The sequence below is a fragment of the Sus scrofa genome, chromosome 15, assembly GCF_000003025.6.
Source record: "Sus scrofa isolate TJ Tabasco breed Duroc chromosome 15, Sscrofa11.1, whole genome shotgun sequence".
Taxonomy (NCBI): domain Eukaryota; kingdom Metazoa; phylum Chordata; class Mammalia; order Artiodactyla; family Suidae; genus Sus; species Sus scrofa.
In genome coordinates this window covers 7,726,660-7,749,519 of record NC_010457.5, presented here as the reverse complement: position 1 = coordinate 7,749,519, position 22,860 = coordinate 7,726,660, and the positions used below count along the sequence as shown (strand labels likewise).

At 34.2% G+C, this 22,860-nt stretch overlaps 1 protein-coding gene across 24 annotated transcripts in view; it reads right to left on the bottom strand.

Moving 5' to 3' along the window:
• GTDC1 (glycosyltransferase like domain containing 1) overlaps positions 1–22,860 on the bottom strand; it is a 476,816-nt gene that overhangs the window by 413,265 nt on the left and 40,691 nt on the right. For 4 of the 24 annotated variants that reach the window (XM_021074858.1, XM_021074859.1, XM_021074852.1 and 1 more), the window contains exon 1: positions 12,450–20,668. The exons of 5 other annotated variants lie outside the window; for them this stretch is intronic. The gene's annotated coding sequence lies outside the window, so the exon portion shown is untranslated. Of the gene's footprint in view, positions 1–12,449; positions 20,669–22,860 lie in introns of those variants that run through there. 15 more of the 24 variants (XM_021074848.1, XM_021074846.1, XM_021074847.1 and 12 more) reach the window with 6 other exon arrangements.

Sequence of the window (22,860 nt, the reverse complement as noted above, 5' to 3'; positions counted from 1 at the left end):
ATACCATTTGCACGTGATGCCATTTACTGGATTAATATTCCTTAAGACTTTTCCCATAATACTTCAAAAGAAATAATGCTTAATAATGAAAAGACACACAAACCAGAGACAAGCATGTCCTGCTGTGCTACTTATTGCCTGCGTGATCTTGGAGAAGAAACTTAACCTTTCTGTGCTTCAGTTTCCTCGAGTAATAATAAATAAGACCATCTCATCAGGGAGTGTTTTTAAATTATGACAGTGTTGGAGTTCCCATCGTGGCACAGTGGTTAACGAATCCGACTAGGAACCATGAGGTGGCAGGTTCGATCCCTGCCCTTGCTCAGTGGGTTAACGATCTGGTGTTGCCTTGAGCTGTGGTGTAGGTCGCCGACGCGGCTCAGATCCTGCGTTGCTGTGGCTCTGGCGTAGGCCAGCAGCTACAGCTCGGATTCGACCCCTAGCCTGGGAACTTCCATATGCCGGAGAGCGGCCTAAGAAATGGCAAAAAGACAAAATAAATAAGTAAATAAACTACAACAGTGTCCCTTAACTATATGAGCCAGAGCTTGACATACAGAAAATGCTTAATAATTGTAACTGGTATCATAAAAATTTCCAAATACATCAGTCTCTTGTTCTTAGCAGAGCACTAGGCAATCCAAAAGCATCTTGGGAAGTCAAGATTCATGAGTGTTATGTTATTCAGAAATTCGTTAACACGGTGCATCTTTTTAAATAAAAATATTTGGCCTTGCTTCTAAGTAAGTAAGCAATCAATAAACGAACACGCAATAACATTTAAGTAATTCTTTACTTTATCTGAATAATCAATCATTCATCTTGTTAAAAAGATTTTATTTTTAATATTGAAATTTTGTGGAGAAACTAGTCATGTTTTATAACAATAAAGGAAAATTTTAATAATATTTCAAACTTCATCTATCTAGGAAAAATCTTTTTGTAATATTAAGGTTAACATTCTTAGGCAATGAATCTAGCAAATAAGGAAATGCTCATAAATGATAATATATTTTTACCAATTAGATTCATCCAAAATTCCCTATTTAGTGTTTTTCTTTAACCAAATGGAATTAAGATGACATTCCAAATTACCACTAATATTAATCAATTATATAACCAAAACATCACTGGTCTTAAAAAAAATGTAATAAAAGCAAGAGGTAAAATTATTTCAGACTATTTTCAAAAGAAATAAAAAGGGGAAAAAAGTTTAAAACTACATGTGTACCAAATACATTAAAAAATACTATTTCCTAAATTAGGAATAATGAGACCCCTGGGAATGATCAGAATATAATTGCTGGAAGTAACATCCCTCCCACTGTCCGTAGACCATTACATTAGAGACATTTCTTCAAATCTGGACAATGCAACACCCTTATGTTCTGTCTTCCTTTAAATCTTTCTCCTGTCCATCCTCTAGTTTTCAATGACATCCCAACCACCATGAATGTTAAGAACTGACCTGCTGTGTTATCCTGAAGTTAGACTTATTTACGTCACCCCCTCACGCAAAGATCTATTTTAATGGGAAAGACTAGGACATAGATATTCAAAGATGTATGGATGCATATGTGTGCCCATGTGTGCATGCATGAGTGTGCATGCACAAAGTACTAAGAGAGGATACGCCAGAGGTTAATTCGTCTTGCCTACCATAAGTCAAAGAAGGCTTCATATAACTGATGGTAACCGGCTGAAATAGTACCTACAAAACAAATTCAAAGCTTCAGGCATGGACATCTCTTATCAAGCCTCAGTCTACCCTGTTCCAGTTGCTTCCTACATTCTCCTCACATGGACCTAGACATCCTCATGTTCTAAACATAGTGGACACTCTGCTGTCATCTGGCCTCTGCCAGTTCCTCTGCATTAAACACATTTTTCATGTTTAAAGTTAAAACACACACACACACACACAATACTCCTATACAAAGATATTCCACTTCCACTTATTTTTCTTATACAGTTAAATCAAAAAGGCTTTGGACTTTGAAATAGCAACAGGAAGACAGTGTTAATTCCTTCAAAAATTCTGAAGGAAAGTGATTTTCAATTTAAATTATTCAGGCAAAATAGAAATCAAGTGAGAAAACTGAATAAAGATATTTTTCTCTCACATACTCTTTCTTAGGATACTACTACAGGATATATACCGCAAAAATATAGGAATAAGAATGAAAACAATGAGATTCAGGAAAAAGCAAAGGGAGTTTCTAGTTTAACAGCACAAAAAAAGCACAGGAAGAGAACACATCTATAAAATGAGATGGAAGGAAAATGGAAGTCTTCTGGAAAAATATACCCAAGAAAAAAATGGAAACAAATAAAGTATCCACTGTGATTCACCTTATAGAAAATAATATTACAAAGTTCCTAGAGGAGAAAGAAACATTGTGATAAATAAGCCAGGCAAATGAAAAAAGAAGGCATTACTAGCTTCGTAAAAAAAACAAAAAAATCAAAAACAAACTTTTCATCAGAGTTCATTACAATACTCAGTTATAAGCAGTATCTGCATAGTATAATAACACTCAAAAAAGGTAGCCAAAAGCTGCAATCTAAAATATTGGGAATATGTTGAGAAGAGATGGAAGTATAAAGATGGAAAATCCACAGAGACTATAATATGAAGTCAACATATGATATCTAAAATAAATGACTCAAAAGGTAACCATATGAATATATAATTTAGCAATGTAGAGATAACTAATAACCAGCAGAAAGAGATAAAGGTTAATCATGGTTGCCTGTAGAGAAAGGGACTAGAAAGAGTGGGTAATGCACAACTGTATTTTCTAATAGATCTTTTATAACATTAGAATTTTAGACTAGGTGAATGTATTACTTTGACAAAATAAGAATTAATTTAAAAGAAAGAATCGACCATGTTCACAAGAATGATTTTAATAGTGTTTTTCAAAAAAGTAAAAAGCAGAAGCAATCTAAAAGTTCAATAATAGGTTACTGGTTAAATAAATTACATTATTATCTATATAGTAGTTAAATGGCTATGTAGTTATTTAAAATGATGTTGCAAAAAAATATTTAATGACATGGAGAAATGTCCACATTACAAAATAAAAAAGGACAGGTCAAAATACAGCTAAAGAACATAAAATGGAATACCTATGAAAATATTAATGGTAATTTTGAATTTTTTTCTTTTTTTTCCTCAATGCTTCTCTGGTTTTCAAAATTTTCTAAAGTAAACAATACTTTTATAAATGGAAAAAATTAAAAATTTTAATACAGCTCATCACTCTATTTAAATAGTGTCATTTCATGAAGACTTCCCTGACACCCATGTCAGAATTATTTTGCCCTTCCCCACACCGTACGTCGTATATGCAACATTAGAACATTAGTGCAATCTGCTTTTTAACACAGGTATGTTTATGTCTCTTTTTCCATTTGATTTAACCTGCTAAAGAGAGGAGTGTATGGAAGCCATTACAGTACAACCTAAATAGAATATTCCTGGGCTTCTGCACACAATCCCCCTAAATGTGGAAATCCTAAAAACACCCACGTATTACTTTAAAAAATAAATAAATAAAAGGTACTGACTGAGTACTTTTGAGAAGGATAATAATTATATAAGTTCTCAAGTTGGTTGCTCTTAGCACACTGCTATTTAGTCCTATCCCACACATACTGTCTCTCTCAAGTTAACTTCTGAAACATTTTTTTTTCTTTAGTCTGAAACTTCAGTGAAGCAGTATTTAAACAGAGATCTGCAGGATTTCTTTATAAATACACACTTATCATTCCAAAATGCCAGTTATTTAGGGATTTGGTTAGTAGAACATCCGTTTCCCAGTGTTATTATATTAAATAAATTAAAAATAGGATTATTTGCCTTTATGTGAGTATAAGAGTTCCAAGTTAACTAGAAATTTAAATATGTTTGTTGGAGCAAATATGAAAAAACATTTCATAATGTTTGGCTTTTATTTAGAACTAGTTTCAAAATGACTAATAAATGAAGTAGCATAAATTCTAGAAACAGAATATTTCTGGGCAAAACCAGAAAACTCCACTCATTCTAATATGCAAAGGATTCTTAACTCTTTCCTATAAAAAGGAGTAAATGTACATTTAATAAAAGTCATAAAAGGATTCAAATATCTCATCTTGGTGGGGCTATTTTCTCCATGAGATCAACCACTACTTTTCAGCATGCTTTTAGAATAGACTATGTATGAGTAAGAGGAGCCACAAAGGACAGAATGTTATGAAGTAAAGAGCTATTTTATCCACCCTTACTCTCCTATCCCCAGAGGTCTGAGCAGTAGAGCATGAGGACAAGGCAAATGGCCTTTTACTGAATGAGGTTAAACTGTCTATTGAGTGACAACTGTATGGAACAAGGAAGGTATTAAATTCTAATGACAATAGGATCTGTAGATTTTTTCTTCTTATATTGTTTATTAACTTTTAAAAACAAACAAGGAGATAACAGTTTAACTACTAAAGGGTAGTTTGCTTTACAAAAAAATGTGTCATGAGTTGGTTTTATATATTACATAACACGCAACATAAATTTAAGTTATTACAGAAAGGAGACAAGGAAGAAAAACATAAAACCCAAAATATTAGTAATAATCCAATTAAACTTTATTTGAATATATCAAAAAATTTAATATAATGAAACATAGCATACCAAAAATTATTTTATACAAATTAATTTACCATCAATTTTTCAAAAATAGGAGTTCCAGTCGTGGCAGAGCAGAAACGAATCCGACTAGGAACCATGAGGTTGAGGGTTCAATCCCTGGCCTCACTCAGTGGGTTAAGGATCTGGCATTGCCGTGAGCTGTGGTGTAGGTCGCAGATGCTGCTCAGATCTGGCGTTGCTGTGGCTCTAGCATAGGCTGGCAGCAAGAGTTCTGATTTGACCCCTAGCCTGGGAACCTCCACAAGCCACCACGGGTGTGGCCCTAGAAAGACAAAAGACAAAAAAAAAATTTTTTTTAAGAGTGTATCTTCTGCATTAAACAAAACACAATACTAAGAATTCTAGAAAATGAAAACCAATCTACAATATAGAAAGCAAATCAGCAATTGCCTGGGAACCGAGACGGAGGTGTGGTGCTTGAGTTCAAGGGGGCACAAGGGAACATTTTGGAGTGATAGAACAATTCCAAATCATAATTATGGTTATAATTACACAACCATGTGCTTTTGTCAAAAACCCATCACATTGCCTACTTAAAATAAGCACAGTTTATTGTGAGCAAACTGAATAAAACTGATATAAAAAATATACTCGTAACAGCTGATCATGGCTGACAATCATTCCAATTACCTTATGACTTTTATTGTAAATTCATTGTGTTTCTGACACACAAGTTTAAAGATACCATGAGTAAAAACCACCCAAGTGATATCATTAGTTTACAGTCACTAGTCACAATAACTTATTACCGAGCTTAATGTGTTGCCACCCACACTGTGCTTACCACATATTACTTCATATTACTGGTTAGTTTTTTCCTCCTGAATTAGAGTTTAGGCAAAAAAATATAATATGTATTTATTCGCATTCTTCAGGATCTAGCTCAGTTTGTTTCACAAACTAAAGGGTTTATACCTTGATTTACAACATGAACTACTTCAGACAAGCAACTATCATTTCTTCTTAATACTAAAAAAAGGAATAGTTTTGAAAAAATATAAGAAGAGTTATCTTGATTTCTCATACTGGATAATGTTATTTTAGAAGATTAATATAAGCTTTTTCATAATCATATTTAAACTATTATTTCATATTTGAAAAAGTAGAATTCTTTAATAGGTATTAAAGAGCCAGTAGAACTTATTTTAAAAGCTACCAATAAGAGTATAGTTTTTTAAAGCGAAAATATTACAATTGTATTTCTTTCAGTTATGACAGTGTTTCTACTTTACATAAGTTTTACTAAAACGATTCCCAATAAAGTGTCTATTTTTTAAAATAACATGACATACATCCCACACTTAATAACAGAAACTGGTTGAAGATAATTTATTTCAAAAATCTTAACAAAACACTTAAATAGTTTACTAATTATTATTTTAAAAATTAATTACACAGTAATCAAGCCAGTGTGGCACTGGCTAAAGAACAGACAAACAGATCAAAGGAACAGAAAAGAGAGCCCAGAAATAGACCTACACAAATAGAGTCAACTGATCTTTGACAAAGGAACAAAGGCAATTCAATGAAGGATAGTTTTTTCAAAAGATGGTAATGGAACAACTGGACATTGACATGCAAAAATCTGAATCTAGTTAGACATTATACCCTTCATAAAAAAAATACTCAAAATGTATCACAGCCCTAAATGTAAACACAAAACTATAAAATATCTAGAAGATAATATATAAGAAAATGCAGATAACCTTGATTTGGCCAGGACTTTTTAGATACAATATCAAAGGCACAATGTGGCCAGGGTACGGAGGAAGCTGCTAAGTTGGACGTCATTAAAAATCTAAACTTTGGTTCTGCAAAAGATATTGTCAAGACAATAAAAAAAAACAACCCACAGACTGGGCAAAAACATATTTGATAAAGAATTAATCCAAAATAAGCAAATAAACAAAAAAACCCTCTTAAAATTCAACAATAAGGAAACAACCCAATTTTAATATGAGCAAAATATCTGAACAGACACATCAACTATGATATACAGATAGCAAATACGCATGTGAAAATGTTCAACATCATAGGGAATCATTTGTGAATTGGGAATTACAAATTAATACACACCTATTAGAAGAGCTATAGTTCAAAACACTAAGAACACCTGAAGAACTCTCCTACATTTGTAGTAGGAGTACAAAATAGTACAGCCTCTCTTGGAAGCTTCTTTGCCAGTTTCTTACGAAACTAAAACTAAATACACTCTTGCCATACAATCCAGCAATTATGTGCCATGGGATCTATTAAAATGGGTTGAAAACTTAACCCACATAAAAAACCTTTATACAAATGTTTGCAGCAGTTTTATTCAGAATTGCCAAAACTTGGAAACAGTCAAGATAGCCTTCAAAATGTGACTGGAAAAACACACTGTGGTACATCCAGACAATGGAATATTATTCAGCACTAAAAAGAAATGAGCTATCAAGCATGAAAACACATAGAATAGTCTTAAATGCATACTGCTAAGTGAAAGAAGCCACTGTGAAAAGACTACATACTGGATGATTCCACCTATAAGACTTTCTGAAAAAGGCAAAACTATCAAGACAGTACAAAGATCAGTGCCTTGCTGGGGACTCTATAGAAAAGAGAGAGGTGGGGATGAATAGGTAAATCACAGGGGAGTTTTAGGACAGTGAAACCATTCTGCATGATACTGTAAAAGTGAATACATGTCTTTCATTAAGTATTTGTCAAAACCCTTAGAATGTCTAACACAAAGAGTGAACCTTAATTTAAACTAAGGACTTTTGTTGATAATGATGGATCAATGTTGGTTTATCAATTCCAACAAAGGTGCCACTCTGGTGGGATTTGATGGTGGGGGAGATTGGAAGCAGAGGGGACCCTCTGCATTTTCCACTCAATTTTTCTGAACCTAAACTTGCTCTAAAATTAAAGTCCATTAATTATTTTTAAATTAATTACATAAGAAAGCTCTTTCCTAAATAAGATCCAGATCTTGTGCATGCAGTTTAACATGGAAATATAATGCAATGGCTCTCTACTTATAAACCAAAAGGATCCCCCTTTTCTTTAAGCAGGTCAGGTCCTTTCAAAAGTATCTTTCTCTAAGGGAAGTTTATGGTTTGTGGTTTTATGAGAAATTCAACAAGCTTCCCATGTTGAGAAGCAGTTCTTATTGTCAAAATCTTAAGTTTTACAATGACAGCTTCACTTTTACAATGTTGGTTTCAAAAGATTATGTTCCCAATGCCAATAAAGAAACTTATGCATCAACCAGCTAACAGTCACCAGTATGTGTCAACTCTAGGGTTTTACCCTTTTATATGGAATCAATTTCTTCAATCTTTTGATATTTATTTCTTCTTTCTCCCAATATATGAAAAAACTACTTTTAAGGACTTCTCAATCTAAAAAATAATAATAATTAAGAGTTTAAAAGTACCACATTAAATATAAAGCAACTTTAATTCAGGCATCTAATTTTTAAACAAAAATTAAAATATAATATTAAGATCTTTTACCACTGGCTTCTTAATATTTTCACAAAGCAAACACCCAAAATTATTGACCATGATATTTTTAAGTCTAAGAGCTGGATCATTTGGGAAATAATCAAAATTTGGGGAGGGTGGGTGTAAAAGAATAATAAAAAGTCAACAAATATGATTTGAAGTCTCAGGAATGATATAATCTTAAGCTCTTCATAGATACGTGAATTGAAGAAAAAAAAAAAAAAGAAGCCAGGAATTATAACTATACAAAAAGCTATCATCCAAACAGGGTGATTAAGGGTTAAATATGTGAAATTACTGCAAGATGATTTTAGATTAAGACAGTAAAACCATCTTGATAACAGGTTTTTCTTAAAGCTAAAATGAGGGATTCAGATCTACATTTCTTTCAGGAAATACATATTATTGTTTCAGTGTGAAGCACTGTAACAGCCTGCCTCCAATGGACTTAAAAATCTCAATGCAAAGATATAATGTACATATGAGAAATCAATATTAGAAGCAATAAGTGATTAGTTAAGAGAAGCATGGGAAAGAAAAAGTATGGTTGATTGGGACATCTTTAGTCTTAATAATTCGGGAGAATGAGTTTCCATTAAAAAGGGAGTAAACAGAACCACATTTTGCAAGGAAGATAATTTCATTTTGAATGTGAATGTTGGGGCATTATTCGTATCTGGTAATCAGCTGGATCTTAGGAGGAGTCAATGCCAAACTGCTAATTCAAAAATCATTAGAATATGAGATGATGGATGATAACTTATTGTGGTAATCATTTCATAACATATGTAAGTCAAGTCATTATGCTGCATACCTTAAACTTCTACAATGTAATTTATTAGCTCTCCATAACAATGAAAGAAAACAACCCCAAAAAATAATAATAATTAGACTAGAGATGAAGATTAATGACACAGGAGAAGTCAAAGTCACTCAAAAAGAGAAGTCTAAGCTAGAAAAAAATTGACTGAAAATGGGTCTTTGGAAAAATTTCTTGATTTAAGGGTAAGTAACTAAAAAGGAGAAAGGGTGGAAAGGGGAGAGTAGAGAGGAAGGGTAACAAGAGAAAGGATGAGAGGGAGGGACAGAGAGCACACAAGTGAGCCAGAGGAGACAGTTAAAAAAACTAAAAAACATAACAGTAGGAAGACATTGTTACCCCAGTCTCTGCTCCAGAAACAAACCAAAAAAAAAAAAAAAAAAAAGTTAAAGAACAAAAAATAATGAATACCTCATCCTCAATGAAACAAAGACACAGCCACAACCACAAACCACAAACTATTTGAAAAAAAAAAAAAAAAAAAGAAGAAGAAAAGAAAAATTATGTGATATCTGGAATCAAAATGAGGAGTAATGCTGACAGCCAAACCACACCCCCCTCAAATTTCAGGCAGGATAAAGATTTCCCTAAAGTTGGAACAGTTCTGAAGCCATTCAAGGAAACTCCAATTAGAGATATGATATTTAAGCATCTACCTGGGAGAGAATTCAAGAGGTTTCTCCAGAAAATCGTGGTCTACGCCACAGAAGGATAAAGGAAACACCAACATGTTTTTATTGTCACTGACTCTCTTCCTAGTCAGATGGGAGGAAAGAGACAGGAAGGAGTTATCACCAAACCACTCCTATGACTCACAGGACCTCAAAGTCACAGTGACCTTCACAGCACTGAGGTGAGACAAGTCCCCAGAGACAAGTCCCCTATCTCAGGTGAAGGAATGTTTAAGATTAAAAAATCCATCTGGAAGTGCAAACTGATGTCATTTATCCCCTTTCCCTACTACTCACTACTTGCATCTGATCTTACACTTTTTTCAGGCAATACCTGTTTTCAGGAAACACCACATTTTTAAAGGAACTGAATCCATTCAAAAATAAGTATGAACCAGAAAGGACTTTGCAAAAAATTTATACAGAACTACCAAGGATGGTAGAGGAGAGATATAAGCAAATGGAAGATGAAGAAGATACACTGTCTTAAGAAACAGAGGAAGAACTCACAAGTAGCACCTCAACGTCAAGAGCTCAGAAAAAAAGTATGAAACATCTAAGAGAAGATAAGATGATTAAAAGAGATGACAAAGCAAATTGGTAGGCTAAAGAAGACATTGGGGATTGAAGGAAAAAAAATACATAGATTAAAGCCACAAAAGAACCAACAAAAAACCAGAACACTCAATACTGAAACAGGAAAAGAGAGGATGGGCATGAAAAAAAAAAAGAACACAAAATTTAAAATTTTAAAAGATAAATAAGAGATGAGACAAGATGATCAATACAGAAGATAAAAGAGAACCAGTCAATACACACTTGACATTCTTGCAAAACGAAACAAAACAAATGAAACAAACAAACAAAAGCAATATAATAAAAGAAAACTTTTTCTTGAGGTTGGGGAAGGGGGTTAAACACTTAAAAAAATAAAATGTTCCAGAAAAATTGGATTCAAAGAAATTAATACTAATACCTATCCTCATAAGATCATAGAATTTAGGAAAGAGGGAAAACAAATATAAACTCTGTGAGTATAAAGGCAGAAAAATCAAGAGTGGCCTTAGATTTTTCATTCACCATTGTCTTCAGAGTTCTATGGGAAAATATAACACCCAGTTATGTGACGCCTAGCCAAACTGCCCATAAAGCAAAAAAATCAACCTACAAACACTTCCAAGTACAGAAATACTCAAGAAATACAGCAACTATGAGCTCTTCTTGATGTATATAGGTAGAGAAATAGATACAGTTTGAGATGCAACAACAACAACAAAAAAGAAACAAACAAAAACACCTAATAACCAAATTCAGCTAGCCAAGAAATGAATCAAAATAAAAAACTAAAGAAGGGAGACATGTAGATAAGTGTTGGTATATGGTGACCAAGGGGGTGGGGGAGGGAGTAGGATGGATTGGGAACTTGGGGTTAATAGATGCAGACTATTGCCTTTGGAATGGATTAGCAATGAGATCCTGCTGTGTAGCACTGGGAACTATGTCTAGTCACTTATGATGGAGCATGATAATGTGAGAAAAAAAGAATGTATACATGTATGTGTAACTGGTCACTGTGCTATAGAGTAGAAAAAAAAATAATGTATTGGGGAAATTAAATAAATACATAAATAAAAAAGAATAGATTCATTTTTACAGAAGGAGATATAGCAGGTCCTCTGTCCTACGAATGAATGGGTCTTTACAGAGAGCAGCCATATTCACGAAAATACAAGACTGCTTTAATGCTGCCTCCCATCAACAAGTGCAAAAAAAGGAGAATAAAAAGGTACAACATATACTAATAGGAGAAAGCTACAGAAAACTCTTCCAACAAGCCCACCCCAAAGAAACTGGATCCTTCCATTTCTGGCCTTCCAAAAAGAGAAACTGCAGTCAGTGATCTCAGCAAGTACACCAGAAGTGGCATGTGCAGCAGCGAATGCTCTGAGAGATGCCCACTGGACCTCCACTTTTATAGAACCAATGAGATTTAGTACCAACTCTTTTTAAGAGTGACCAGGCATTCCAGGGTTTTACTTTTCAGGCAAAAATAATCCATCAATCTTTTAAAAACACACAACTAAAAGAAAATAACAACGGGAAATATAGGGGATTGGAGTAGGGGCAAGGGGTTATTTATGGGATTATATAAAATCATGTGCGTCAAGTTTTGAAAATTGTACAGCACTATAGAATTTATAGAATTTCAATCAATAAAAATTAATACAAATTATTTATTTAAATAGTATTTAAAAAGTTCTCAGTTACTCATTTCCTACAGAATGAATTCTAAACCACTTATATTTTTAAAATTATTTGCATTCTCTCCCAAGGCTGCCTATATGTCTATTTCTTATTAGGAGCTCTCTTCCTCAATAGCACTGAACCAACAGGTATTCTTTCAGTCCAGTGTATGCTTTTCCAGGTCCACAGTTCTGTTTCTATTTTCCTTCCTCATGGCACACACCGCCTTCACTAACTCTGTAACACTAAATGTTATTTACTATGCCAGGCTCATATCACATGCAATGGCCTACAGGAACGTTTTAAAGTGATCCTAATATTCAATTTCTTCTTTAATTTCATATAGTCTACTTTTATATAGTTTTTTTCTATGTGATCTACACATCAAATTCTTTAAAAAAAAAAAGTAAAAGAAATAACATTCTCATATTTCAAGGACTACACAAACTAAATGAGCAAATTACTATTTTATAATCAAGTTGCATGAGCTAAAACTTGACTTTACCCTACAAGATTCAGTTCCTCCATTTACTTACCAAAGACATTCATTCTACTTTAAAAAAGGAGTACTTGCTTAGGGGCATCAGTCCCCAAGTATGAAATTGTTTCATGGGCCACCACTTCCCAAGAAAATCTGCAGTTTAAAATAAAAAGAGCAGGTAGTAAGCACTGAATACTAAATAACTGAAAATTAGCTACAAAATAGAATGCAAGTATTACACAACTTGACAAGGGACAAATTTAACATAAGTAATAAAAATTGAGAAGCAGAAAAAGGGCAATAGGTTAATTTCTTACTTTTAATTACAGGAAATAAACTAATACAGAAACATATATAGTTAGTTTTTAAAATATAATGATCCTATTATCATTTTTCATCTTTTTTCAACTTTAGTGAAATCATTTAGATATTTCTAGTTGTAAAGTATCATCAATTACTATAACTTTCGTTTTTATTTTAATTTCTTTTACTTTTGTTAAAATCAAGTATTACTTTTATTTAAGCAAAAGTAGTAATATAGGATAACCATATCCTTACAATTTTTCCCCTATTTCTCCATTTATATATCTTTGTATGTATCTGGGCATGTGTGTTTGAGGGTGTGCATATGAATGCATAAAAGGAGAAAAAAAATTCTAAAACGACATTCCCAATTATAATACTTATTTGTAGAATTAGTTTTTTTATTTCATCTTTTTATAATGAGTTTTATATAGTGAGAACCTAATCATTTAATGCAAATCTGTATTTTAAGAACCTGGTAGGGCAACATCATAGAAATCATGAATATGACTCAAAATAGAAAATCATACATGCCCCCACATATTTCTGTACTTATTCAGTTGTCTAGCACCTATTATGTAGAAGTAAGACATGAAATTGTCTTAAACATCTTCTGTACCATCACGCACTTAACAAGATAAAGTTTGTACTCACTATAAAGCATATATAAAACATGTAATGTTCTAATAAAAGATACTAATCATATAAAGTTTAAAACCTGAAAGAATAAACACAATACAAATACCATGGACAAAATTTTAATTCATTCTTAACGGATTTTTTTTTTTTGGGCATTTTCGAAGATACAGGATTTTAAAAAGGGGGGTGGGTCATCCTATTCCAAACTTTAATTAGCCAAAGAGCAAAATCTAAATAAATAAAAATGCCATCCCAACACAGTGGGTTAGGGTTTGAGCCCTTCTACTTAGAAAAGGAACCACACTTTCCTTGCTAGGAAAAACTATTCTCTCTCACTCTGTTTTCTTATTATCCAATACATTCCACCTCAAGATATTCCCTTGAGTAAAGCCTACCAGTCTAATGAACTTTTTGGCATAAAGGGGAAATTCTAATGCCTTCTTAGCATATTTTCCCCCATGAATACATTTAATCAAATGCCACACCTCTAATTCCTCCTCTCACAAAGTTGTACTTTTTAAGAAACAATTCATTAAAAATTAATGAACAAGAAAAGTAAGGAAAATCACCAGATTGTAATCAACCATTTACTAGAAACATTCTAAATTCTGAGGGGATGTGGTGGTAATATTTAAACAAAAATGATCATTGGCAAATCTAAAAGAAGGTATATATTCAAAAATATGTATCCTTGGTTTACATCTGGTTTTGCTCCGAAATGGGGGGAAAGCCCAGATAACAACTCTTTGAAAGGTTAAACATAACTTCCCCCATTTGCTTTTAGAAACCCGCATATATAATGACATTTGTTGGCTGACTCCCCACATGTGCCTTGCAAAAAAAAGTGGTAAACAATCTCAAAGATGATGCAAACTTCAGGTATGCAAAAGGAAATGCTAAAAAGTGTACTATTTATACCGTGTTGAAAGCTCTTAGGGAGATGATTCAAAAGTATTTTAAAATAATTCTTTGAAACTTGAAATAAGTGCATCTAGGACCAAAACACAGATTTTATAAATATGAATGATGAACTTTATGTAAGTTGTGAATTGCATATATCTTGCCATTTTGGAAAATGTTTTGCTGGAAGACAATGTGATTATGCATCTCCTTCTTTGTTTTCTATTTTTGTCCCATGATTCTTCATACCAACACAGAAAAATTCAGAGGGGGAAAAAAATGAAGCTGATCCATTCAAGTCCCCTTGATATAAGCATATCTAATTTTCTTTCCACACCAAGAGTAAAGAGTGGAAAGAGGAAAGGAAGAAAGAAGGAGCATTAATGAGATGGAAAGTGAGGCTGTAGGTAGAAGCAAGAATGAGACACGTGGGCTTATAACATGGTTCTGTTCTCCCACAGAATGGAAATGGGAACAATGACATAAGATATATATATATATATATACATACATACACACATGTATCTAAAAGGTCACAAATATGAGCCACAAACCAATGGTTAGAAAATGTGAGATTACTTAGTGAGTCAGATACTGGCCACCCAGCTCAGGCACCAACAATCATCTGCCACAGAGAGTTGGGCAAGGCTGCTGGACTTCCCCTCATTAGAAAGTCAGGTGTGGTACCTGCTGCTAAAGTTGCTATTCTTGGCCTTTGGCTGAGGGCTGTAACAATGAAGCTAATTGAAAGAGCATGGTCTTTGTAGTCAAGTAGACTTAGGCTCACATCTCACATCTCCTACTTCTACTTGCAAGATTGTTTCACTTCTGAGTCTCAGTTTGCTCATGGCAAAATGTGGATAGCAGTTCACAGGACTATCTCTATAAACAGCTGAGGTAATGCCTGCAAAGCACCTGTACATTGTTTGACAGGAACACAGAAAGAGTTCAATATGTAAGCTCCTTTCTCTGTGCCCCTCTCACTTGGTTTACTACATAACACAATTAGATTTAAATGAGTCAAACTGTACTGTTCCTAGCACTAACAAGAAAAGCTGCTAAATTAAGTTTGAAAACAGTGGTTTTGGAGACTGTACCTTGATATGGGTGATCTTTGAGGGACCTTTTCATCCCTATGGAATACAGCTCTCAGCCAAATAGGGAACAAGCATTGGAGGGGCAAAGGTGGCCAACATGATAACAGCTGGATTTTGGCCATGGCTCTACTAGTCATGTGCTCTGGCCAATTACAGCAGCCCTAGATCTCGGGCTGCCTCATGTAGAAAATGAGAGTACTGAACTAGATTAAGAAACCTTCTGGCTCTAAAATGGTATTCTGTTGTCTAAGTCTTCTTTTAAATTCAGCTGATCTAGGTATTATAAGATGTAATAGGAATAAGTATGAGGCCCACCTAAACATAAGAAACTGGCAAGCTGCCTAGAGAAAAGAGACAGATACAAGATAATTAATAAGAGAGCTATTTATGTATATAAGCACCATGGTAAAAACATTATATAGTAATATAAAAAGAAACATTACATAATAACATAAAAAACAACACCTATCTAAAAAACTGGGGGATAAAAGAAGAAGTTGTGGAAATAGACTGAATGAGAAGCACAGGGAGAGTCAGACAGAGGCAGAACGTAAGCTCTCAAGCATTTCATGTTTAAACTGCAGATAATATCACCTAATATTTATCTGCCAAAACATAAAGAGTCTAAATAAGACCTCTTAAAATAGATCTCTTAAGGAGAGCCATTATTATATGCTCTACAGTAATATATTAACAGTTTGAACTTCATTTGAAAAAAAAATTTAATTGAAAAAAATCTTAATTGAAAAGAGGACATTGAGGAGAATACGAATTCATAGAGAAGTGAATTAAGAGAACTCTGAAATTAAAACTCTTTAGTATGGCATCCAAGAACCTTCACAATTTGGGCCCAACTTTCTAGCCTCATCTCCAAAATCTCACCAACATAAATCTTACACTCTTGGATTCAAGGTGCTATTCACCATTCCTTGATTTTGATCCCAATGAAAATAAAAAAATGTGACTTAAAAACAAGATGCATCAAGGCAGTGATATGAAAACGCCTCTGTTTCTCTAGCTCTTAAGACTTCTCTGTACTTGACAGAAGTTCCCATCATGGCTCAGCAGAAATGAATCTGACTAGTATCCATGAGGATGCAGGTTCCAGCCCTGGCCTTGCTCAATAGGTTAAGGATCTGGGGTTGCGCATGAGCTGTGGTATAAGTCGAAGACTCAGCTCAGATTGCTGTGGCTGTGGTAGGCCAGGGGCTATAGCTCTGATTTGACCTCTAGCCTGGGAAATACCATATGCCATGGGCACGGCCCTAAAAAAAAAAAAAAAAAAAAAAAAAAAAAATTTTTTTTTTTAAAGACTTCTCTGTAACTTGACAGAATGTCTCAACATATCTAAAGGGAGATTGCATCAAACAGAAGGTGGAGGAGAAAGGAGGACTGGTCAGCAAATGAATCAGAAAAGCCATCTATGTAAATGCTCACAAGCTCAAACCAAGCCACTGGAAAGGAGGTCTTGGCTGAGTTGACCAGAATAATTTGGTTTCCTTGGTAATGGTCTTTCTAGAGTCAGTAAAATAGCCTTACGCTAACTCAGCTAAGAGATACTTCTTTAAACAAATATACTTCTGAGTTCTCTTTCCATGCTTAATAGGTGGTCTCTGGCAACATGGTTCCCAAGTACCTTGCCAGAAGACAAAGAGTACACTGGTCAGAAATGCTGGGTCAACTTGACAGCTGTATTTCTCAATCATCAACTCACCTCCCTATTAACAACTTGGCTTCCCAAGAAGCCTGCAGGGAGACAATGAACTGATCTGCCAAATCAAGCAATCCAATCTGTATTGTATCTCTCACTGAAAATTAATAAATTGACAAACACACAAACTAGATGTATAGATATTTGTATATCAGTTTCTCCAGCTAATGTCCCTCCACTCCTGAGAAAGATCCACTCTTAGTGGGCCAGCATACCAGCTGTCTGAAAGTATAAGGTCAAACACTAAAGCCCAGACTGCAACGACTCCATGAAGGGAAGATCAGAAACTTGAGGCCAACTGGAAATAACACATCATTTTGCACAGCCTTGCAACTTTCAATATTCACACTCCAACACATGGCATACATACTTCTGATTTCATTCCTCTATTCATACAATATTCCTTCTTTCCAGAAAGCCCTTCTCCCACTCCTTCTCCACCTGGAGAGCTCTTCCTCCTCCTTTAAGGCTAAAGCTCAAATGTCAGCTCTTCTATCTCATCTTCCTCAACCACTCAGGTAAAATTAACCACATCCTCTTGAGGGCTGCCATAGCAGCCTGTGCACACCTCCCTCTGCCAGGGCTCTCAAATCAGTATAGGGAATCCAGTCTAGCTCCTCCCACTACCTGCCCATATCCCCAAGAAAGTCCATGTATTCATCTATATTAGCAATTGCCATTATAGCATCATGTCTGCTTTAAGTGCTTTCTACTTGTTAGAACGAAGAAAAGGTAAAAAGCTGGCTATGGACAAGTGAAGAGGTAAAGATAAATCACTCTACACAGGGAGAAAACTGTATGAGTCAACAAGAAGAAAAAGTGAGACTAGAAAAGGTCTGCTTGAGAAGAGAACAAGAGGGTTCACTGAGGAGGGTTATTGATAAAAATAAATGGACAAGAAACTTACAGACAAATTATTGAAGGTCCAGAAAAGTTGATAAAGGGGTATAAATGTGGTTAAGTAGGCTAAAGGAAACCACAGTAAGTTCTTAGAAATAAGAGTAACATTAAGAATTTGATAATGGCATAATACGGTTGTAAAAAGAACCAGAGCTTGGGAGCCAGAGTTTGACTCCCCCACCCCCACACCATCACACATAATGACTAGTCGGTTACTTAACTCCTACAAGCTTCAAATTATTTATCTATAAAATGGGATAACAACATACCTCATACAGCAGTTCTGAGGATTAAGAAATTCTGTCTAGCACAATGACTGAGACATTATACCAATCTTTAACAGCTGCTACCTTGACTGGTTTTACAGACATTAATCTAGCATTGTAAGTAAAGTGAATTAAAGCAGAGAACTGGAAACTGAAAGATCATTTAACAGGAAATCAAAATGGTCACTTGTTTTGGGCATAGGTATAGACTTGAAATCACATTACCTTGGCTTTAGTAATAGCTCTTTCCTTAACCAGCAATGACATCTCAGACAAGTCACTTCTTTCAGTACATAGTTCCTGACCTGCAATTTGGAATAATAAACTCTACCTGTCCTATTCCACAAATCTATTATATTGGCTATTTTTAATTTTTAGAAATGCATTCAGAAGTATTTTACACTCTGTAAAGTACTTTGGGGAAGACAAGGAAATGAAGAGGGTGGGACAAACTTAAGAAATATTTTAAAGAAAGACTCAAGGATATTATAGACAGTAGAAGATAAAGGACACCAAATTTAAAATGTCAAGATAGTAAGAGAATGCTTCTTTAAAAGAAACTTCAGAAATTCAGAGGAGAAAAGAGTCTGAAGGAGATGACCTGAGAAAGATCTGTTCTAAGGCAAAAGAACATCTACCTAAAAGCAAATGGAAGTGCGGGACTAGAGTCTGAGCGACGGGCAATGATGTAAATGGAGCTCTGAGACTTGCCAGGCATATCCATCACAGTGAGAGTTATGAGAAATGATGACTTATCTATGATACAAATGCAGAACAAGAAGAAATAAAGCGATAAGATTCAAAATGCAATAAGTAAATACATAGCAAAGGACAAGGACAAAATCCATCCACAAAGAAAGAACAGGTGTTACAAGAAGAGGTGTGGGCAGCAGAGTTCAAAGCAAAAATCTAAACTAGTGTGCTCATGTAACTGAAAAGCCAAGGCCATGTGGCATTATAATGCCAAGGAGATTGAGAACTGAGGGAACAATTGGCTAGAATGTGGTCACCAGTGACCTTCAAAAATGCAGTTCCAGTGCAGAGGTGGGACCAAAGCCAGACTGCAAGGAGTTAATCATAATTCTATGATCCTAGCACGAAAAAGCAGTTGCCAGTAAATTGAAGGTGAAATTCACAGATAAGAGAAAAGCACATTTAATAACTGAAAGAGGACAAATTTTATCTCAAGAAAGCTTCTTAGGATTTTTAACACTTCCACAGGAGAGAGAGGACTTTGGTTTTTCAAAATCTCCAAAAGACATACATAAGTAGCAAAACACATGGAAGTTTTTACTGCAACTGAAGGACAAAAACAATAATAATAATACTAATAATAAAGATGACTCAGCCCTAATAGTGATCTAAACTTTTGATTACAATTAACTCACATAGCCTAAATTAGGCATTTTGGTAACTAAGTTATATTAACTACTATAGGCAAGTCATAGTATCCTCTGCAAGAATAAATGACATATTACCAAAAGAGTAGTTAATAACATCACTGTGTTGTATTTAACAAGTAAATATTTCTTTCTAATGCTCCAAATTTCCATTTCTTAATGCCTATGTTTACCTAAATAAGACACACAAATGTCTTTTTGTGGTTTTTGTTCATAACATACACTAAATGATATTTGATTTACATAAGTACTCAGTTATTTTATTCCATTTAAAAGTACAATATTTCAAAAAGATATATATATTAAGAATAATAATCATTTAAAAACCATAATGGGAATAGATGAGTAAAACTCTCTCTGGAGTCATAAGGCTCCCAACATCTAGCTTGAGGCAAGTCTTCAAAAGGGAAGAGAAGAATAAAACAAACAATCCTAAAAATTTATGGAACCCCAAAAGACCATGCAAAGCCAAAGCAAACTTAGGAAAAAAAGAACAAGGCTGGAGGCACCACACTTTCTGATTTCAAACTATATTATAAAGCTATGGCAATCAAAACAACATGATATTGGCATAAAAACAGATACAGAGATCAAGGGAACAGAATAAAGAATCCAGAAATAAACCCACATATACATGGTCAATTGATTTACAACAAATGAGCCAAGAATACACAATGGGGAAAGGACACTCTCTTCCATAAAAGGTGTTGGGAAAACTGGACAGCCACATGTGAAAGAAGGAAATTGGACCTGTATCTTTCACCATACACAAAAAATAACTCAAAATGGATTAAAGACTTGAACATAAGGCCTAAAACTGTACAACTCCTAGAAGAAAACATAAGGAAAAGCTTTGCTGACATTAGTCTTAGTGATGATTTGCTGAATTTAGATACCAGAAGCAAAGACAACAAAAACAAAAATAAACAGAAGGGACTAGATCAAATCAAAAAGCTTTTCTGCACAGTAAGGAATTCTCCAAAATAGTGAAAAGACAACCTACAGAAAATACTTGCAAATCATATATCTGATAAGGGCTTAATATCCAAAAATATAAAAAGAACTCATACAACTCAATACAACACCACACACACAAAAAAAAAAATCCAAGTAAAAATTTTAAAATGGGCAGATCTGAATAGGCATTTTTTAAAAGAAGACATACAGATAGCCAACAAGTACATGAAAATATGCTCAACATCACTAATTATCAAAACATTAAAAATGGAACTACCAGGAGTTCCCATCATTGTGGCGCAGCAGAAACAAATCCGAGTAGGAACCATGAGTTTGCAGTTCCATCCCTGGCTTCAATCAGTGGGTTAAGGATCCAGCATTGCCATGTAGTGTAGATCGCAGATGGAGCTCGGATCTGGCATTGCTGTGGTTCTGGCATAGGCCAGCAGCTATAGCTCTGATTGGACCCCTGGCCTGGGAACCTCCATATGCTGCGGGTGTGGCCCTAAAAAGACAAAAAAAGGAAAAGAAAAAAAAAATGGAACTACCACATGACCCAGCAATACTACTTCTGGGTACCTATCCAAAGAAACAAAAACACTAACTCAAAAAGGTATCTAAACCTAACGTCTGTGCTCACTGCAGCATTATTTACAATAGCCAAGACACTGAAATCACCTAAGTGTCCATCAATGGATGAATAAAAGAAATGCAGTATACGTACACAATGGAATATTATTCAGCCATTAAAGAAGAAGGAAATCCTGCCACTCGTGACAATAAAAGTGAACCTTGGGGGTATTATGCTAAATGAAATAACTCAAGACAGATAAAGACAAACACCACATGATCTCATATGTGGAATTTCAAAACAAAACAAAAAAAACCTCATATATACCTTGAATAGATTGATGGTTATGGGGTAAAAATGTTTAAATGTATACGATGAATGCTAACTAAACTTATCATGGTGATCATTTTGCAATATACACATATAACAAATGATTATGTTGTATACCTTAAACTAATATAATGTTATATGTAAGTTACATCCCACTTTAAAAATTTTAAACATTTAAAAATAAAAGAAATATTAGGAAGAAGACAGGTCTGCTTCCATCTCAATCAGACTGTGCCCTATTATCAAAAGTACAGATGATATTAATTTAATTATTAAATCTTTTTTAAATAATAAAATGTTGCACCAAATTAATAAAAACATAAACAGAAAAATAATCAAAAAAATGTCATTTGGGGAGTTCCCCTTGTGGCTCAGCAAAAAAGAATCTGACTAGTAACCATGAGGACACAGGTTTGATCCCTGGTTTTGCTCATTGGGTTAAAGGATCCGGCGTTGAGCTGTGATCTAGTTCACAGACAAGGCTGGGATCCTGTGTTACTATGACTGTAGCGTAGGCCAGCGGCTACAGCTCAGATTCAACCCCTAGCCTGGGAACCTCCATATGCCGTGGGTGCGGCCCTAAAAAGACAAAAAAAAAAAAAAAAATTCATTTGGGTCAGGTTTTATCCTTCTTACCCCCAGTCTGCAGCCAAAAGTACTAATTACAACAAACTGACTTTATAGAATTGGCTCTTTTTAGCCTTCTAAACAACAGAAAAATTCTAATGAAACATACTAAAACAAAATGACCAAAGAAACAATAGGCCAGAAAAATCCAAATTTTCCTGATCTTGACTAAGGTCCAGAGGAAAAGAGCACTGAACAAGAAGTTAGAAGCCCAGGTTTTAATGCAGCCATACCCATGAAAAAATAATTTAATTACTACACTATTCAGTTTTCCTCATTTAGTAAAGAAAAATCTCACCTACTCCACCTACTTCAAAAACTGTTGTGATGATAAAATGAAACAGCATATGTAAGAAATATAAATAATTACATTTGTGGAGAATTATAACTATACACATATACACACAGAGCCTCACAAATATAAGGCAATAATCCATTGATTATTATTTGATAGTACAGATGGATTATTTTAATTTATCCATACACTACCTTTATACCTAACAAATTTTTAATATTATAATACTACTTCATTACTTCAATTATTCTCTGAACTTTAATAAACATACTGTGTGGCAAATGTCAATAAAGTGAAATCTTAATTATTCAATCAGTTAGGTCTTCTACATTTTTCATAAGGCAGTTTGCCCAAGAGAAAAATAATAGCAATTATACTCAAATCAGATAAAATATATTTCTTAGCTATTCTTTTAAAGATCTGGTAGAAAAGAGAGGAACAAATAAACAACAAGTTTAAGATTATTGAGT